The sequence below is a fragment of the Cebus imitator genome, unplaced genomic scaffold, assembly GCF_001604975.1.
Source record: "Cebus imitator isolate Cc_AM_T3 unplaced genomic scaffold, Cebus_imitator-1.0 Scaffold42, whole genome shotgun sequence".
Classification (NCBI taxonomy): Eukaryota; Metazoa; Chordata; class Mammalia; order Primates; family Cebidae; genus Cebus; species Cebus imitator.
In genome coordinates, this window is record NW_016107357.1 from 8874212 (window position 1) to 8879494 (window position 5283).

Genomic DNA, 5283 nt, shown 5'->3' on the forward strand with positions numbered 1-5283 from the left:
AAAAATAATTTTTAATAACTAAGATTATAAGACAAAAAAAAAAAAAAAAAAAAAAAAAAAAAATATCTCCACCTCTACCCTACTTGCAACAAAAGCTCTAAATCAGACTAATTACCTTTCAATTATAATAACTGATAGCTTTAATAGATTTTTAATCTAATAGTTTAACAGCCTTTGATTATAAAACTTATTCTCAATTATAATTTATAATTTTTCAATTTAATTTTTTTTTTGAGACAGGGTCTTGCTCTGTCATCCAGGCTGGAGTGCAGTGGCACTGTCACGGGTCACTGCAGCCTCAACTTCCTGGGCTCAATCAATTCTCCTCCTTCAGCCTCTCCAGTAGCTGAGACTACAAGCATATGCCACCAAACTTGGCTAATTTTTTAAATTTTTTGTAGAGACAAGGTGTCACTTGTTGCCCAGGCTGGCCTTGGACTCCTGGGCTTAAGTGATCCTCCCACCTCAGCCTCCCAAAGTGCTGGGGCCACAGGCATTAGCCAACTGCACCTGGCATTTAATTTACAGTTAATAAGACTAGTTCAAGTACTTAGGTGGATGAATCCCATACAACACCAAAACAAGGAAAATTATTCTCAATAGGCAGAGATATAATCAATTGCAGATATATGGCTTACTAAGACTACCAAAACAGCTCATGCCATGTATTTGAAAACAAAAAATGCCTGGGCCCAGGAGATTGAGGCTGCAGTGAGCTATGATTATCCCAGCCTGGGTGACAGAGTGACACTGTATCTCTTAAAAACAGAAAAAAATTGTGAAAAAAAAAAGTTGTACTGAGATGGATTTTAAAATAATCTCAGAAAATACAAAAATTTTAAATAATATTTCCAGTTTTTGATTACATATCTTCATGAGAATTTAATCACAGGTCTCAAATTTTGATGCAAATATATTGCCATTAGCTCTCTAATCGTAGATTGCTTTTTGTTGAATATTCTGCTGATAAATAAACAATTGCTTAACATTCCAATCAAATATATTCTCAGAATTAACTACAAGACTGGTGCCACTGCTGGGAAATAAGCTAAGTTAATCAGCAGTTACATCAAATGTAATGAATCCAAATCACTTCTTTCTGTAGGTCCACTGAAGTTGTCTACGTTTTTCAGCTTGATCCTCAAATCATTGCAGCAGCACCGGGACACTTCCTTCTTTGAAGGCAGTCGTGGTGATGAAAGCAGCCGAAGGTGAGCGCCGCCATCAGGCTGAGAAGGGGCAGAGCTCACCTGCACAACCACCGTGTTGTTCTCCCACGATCCTGTGTCCACATGCACACTCAGGCTCCTGTTTCGGGAGCATGTCACATATCTTTAAATATTGTTATGCTGCTTTACATATCATGTAGGAACCTTTTAATAATGCAACTCCATTTCCCTTTGGAAACTTTGTGCTATTGTTTTAAGACATTTCATTTCCATTTCCATTATAAAATCCAAAATATATTTTTATATTTCCTTTAAATGGTCAGTGATTTTTTTAGACACATTTTTTTAAATGAAAAAGGTATTTTATATTTACCATGTATTTACATCTCTTTATTTCTTTGTGCAGATCTCATTTTTCTGTTACCCAGGCTGGAGTGCAGTGACACAATTATGCCTCACCGAAACCTCAACCTCCTGGGCTCAAGCAATCCTCTATCCCCAGCCTCCTGAGTAGCTGGGACTAAACGTGTGTGCCATCATATCCAGCTAATTTTTCTCTATTTTTTGTAGAGATTGTGTCTCGCTAGTTGCCCAGGCTTGTCTTGAACTCCTGACCTGAGGCAATCCTCTCCCCACAGCCTCCTAAAATGCTGCGATTTGCCGGGTGCAGTGGCTCATGCCTGTAATCCCAGCACTTTGGAAGGCCAAGGGAGGGGGCAGATCACTTGAGGTCAGGAGTTCAAGACCAGCCTGGATAACATGGCAAAATCCCATCTCTATTAATATAAAAAATTTTTTTTTAAAAAAACAACAACAAAAAGCCCAAAGTGCTGGGATTTCACGCATGAATCACCATGCCCAGCCAAAAAAACATTTCTTATAATGCAGTTCTCTGGAAATGACCTCTCAGTGTTAGTCTGAAAAGGTCTTTTTCTTTTCTTTTTCCTTTTTTTTTTTTTTTTTTTTCTTTTTTTTTTTTTTTTTTTTTTTTTTTTTTTTTTTTTTTTTTTGAGATGGAGTCTCACTCTGTCATCCAGGCTGGAGTGCAGTGGCACGATCTCGGCTCACTGCAACCTCTGCCTTCTGGGTTCAAGTGCTTCTCTTCTCCTGCCTCCGCCTCCCGAGTAGCTGGGATTGCAAGTGCATGCCACCACGCCTGGCTAATTTTTGTATTTTTAGTAGAGACGGGGTTTCACTGTGTTGGCCAGGCTGGTTTTGAACCCCTGACCTCAAGCAATCCGCCCACCTTGGCCTCCCAAAGTACAGGGGTGTTAGCCACCACGCCCAGCCGCAACGTTGTTACTTTTGATATTTGTCATTTTTTTTTTTTCTTCACACTCACAGACTCAGGTGGCAACTTTTGACATTTGGATTGACGGATTCTTGGCACTGTTGACATTTTTTTTGTTGTGAGCCTGTCCTGTGCGCTATAGGATGTTTAACAGCATCCTGGGTGCTATGGTTGAATGTTTGTGTCTCTCCCAGATTAATACGTTGAAGTCTAACGCTAATGTCATAGTGTTAGGAGGTGGGAGCTTTGGGATTGGTGTCCTTATGAAAGAGGCCCCAGAGAGCTGCCTTGTCCTCTTTCGCCATGTGAGGAAGCAGTGAGGACACATTCTCTAAACCAGGAAGTGGCTCTCATCAGACACCAAATCTGCCAGTGCCTTGATCTAGGACCTTCCAGCCTCCAGAGCTGTGAGAAATAAATTTCTGTTATTTCTAAGCCACCCAGTGTTTTGTTATAGCCGCATGAGTAGACTAAGACCCCTGGCCTTTACCTTCTTCCCAGTACATTGCAAAATATCCTCTGGGGAGTAAACTCACCTCTGGCTGAGAATTGCTGTTCTAAGGCTATTTTAGCTCTCTTCCTAAGGTATAACCCTTCAGGCATCTTTACCGCACATCCTGAGTTTTTAATCAGGTCTCTTCACTCAGAGTTGGAACTCAAACATGCCCCAGTAGTGTGTGGGCTCTGGGAATTGTCCAACTTACATTTCCCCATGGTGATTTTTTGCGTGGCTTTGTTGAGTTTCCTGTTAGAAATACAGCTCTATATTCAGCACAAGACTCCAGGGCACTGTTATGCAGATTTCCTGGGCTCCTTCTCTGGGTGCTTTTCTCTGTGTTACTTTGCCTTGCAAATTCCAACCACCTTATCCTCCTGAAACCATTCTGTGTCCTTCAACTTGGTGAAACGACCATACTCTGTTTAGGTTCTCTTTTGCACCACAGCAGTCTGGGAAGTATCTCCTGGCAGACAGCCTAGGTCATTTTTGGACTCAATTTCTTTTCCTTCTCACAGTCTGGAATTGCCTATAGTACATGTCTGAACATTTGCTTCACATACTTCCCCCAGCTTCCTTATAGCAGGAGGGCATGTATGGTACTTGTTACTGTCAGGCTGGAAACAGCAGTCTCCCTCAATAATTACATTTTTAAGCATTTCATCTGCTAACGTGCCCTGTTGACATTGGTCTTCTTTCCTGTCACTCTTTACTACTTGTCTTTTCTAAACACATAATTACTGAGTAGGCTAAAAAAGACATTTGGAGTAAATGCTGCTTTGTTTTCTTTGAGATTATTTGTTCCAAAATGTGTCAGATCTCTATTTTGCTTTTGGGCAATCACATTCATCCTTGGGTAAATACTGACCATGTCCATTATTTGCTGTACCCAAGGCAGATACACTTGCATTTCAAATTAGAGGTAGGCAGGATGGTCCTCTGTTCACTGATATAGGAAAATGATGGGCCAGGAAAATGGTTAGCCAGGTGTGATGGCTCAGGCCTGTAATCCCAGCACTTTAGGGGGCTGAGGCAAGAGGATCACTTGCATCCAGGAGTTGGAGACTAGCCTGGGCAACAAAGTGAGACCCAGTCTCTACAAAACTTAGCCAGGGACGGTGGTTTGCACCTGTAATCCCAGCTACTTGAGAGGCTGAACTGGGAAGATCGCTTGAGCCCAGAAGTTAGAGGCTGCATTGAGCCACAATCATGCCACTGCACTCCCTGGGTGACAGAGTGAGAGCCTGTCTCAGAAAGAAAAAAAAAAAAGAGAGAGAGACTTGAGGTTGAGTTAGACTCCGAGCCTCTTCCACCATTTGCGGACATAACAAGAAGGTGGCATCTATGAACAAGGAGACAGGCCCTCACTAGATACTGAACCCGCTGCAACTTGATCTTGGTCTTCCCAGCTCCAGTACTGTGAGAAATAAATGTCTGTTGTTTAATCTGCTACCAAGTCCATGGTATTCTGTTATAGCAGTCCAGACGGATGAAGACGATAATAGTAGTAGTTAACATTTACAGACTACCCACCACACACCAGTCACCAGTTAACACTTTACCTACATGTTTCTCAGTTATCCTCACAACCTTCTGAGAGGGGCAGCCTTATTATCTCCATTTTACAGATGCACCAAGAGTTGAAACAACTTTCCAGGGTCACATGGCCAGCAAGCAGCAGTCAGGTGGCTCAAGTCCCTCACCGTGGTGTGGCTGTGACAGCTCCACTCTCTTTACCACATGGGCACCAAGCTTTACAAAGGCTCTCTCTTTCAGCGAAGATTGTACATGGTGCCCGTTTATTAATTCAAAAATGTACAAGTTACCAACATTGAAATGAGGGACATAAAGATTGTATTAGTCATTCTCGAACTTTTTCATGCATTTTTCTATTTGAATGGAATACTTTGCATTTTTTGAAATGGAAAATAATTAGTCACACATCAAATTCGACTGCATCAGTAATATGCATGTCTCTCGAGCATAATACTGGGAATTATTTGGCCTGCCACGGCTGCCAGAGATCTACAATTGCAAATTCACCCACCATGTTGTCATTAAGTCTCACTGCATTTTCTATGCTCAGATAAATCTTCTGTCCCAAGTTGATTCAAGAATTATTTATTGCAGGCCGGGCGCGGTGGCTCAAGCCTGTAATCCCAGCACTTTGGGAGGCCGAGGCAGGTGGATCACAAGGTCAAGAGATCGAGACTATCCTGGTCAACATGGTGAAACCCCGTCTCTACTAAAAATACAAAAAACTAGCTGGGCATGGTGGTGCGTGCCTGTAATCCCAGCTACTCAGGAGGCTGAGGCAGGAGAATTGC

General features: G+C 42.0%; 1 pseudogene; it reads right to left on the bottom strand.

Annotated features, from left to right (window-relative positions):
* The window catches only part of LOC119470844, a 23137-nt pseudogene that overhangs the window by 4049 nt on the left and 13805 nt on the right, over positions 1-5283 (bottom strand).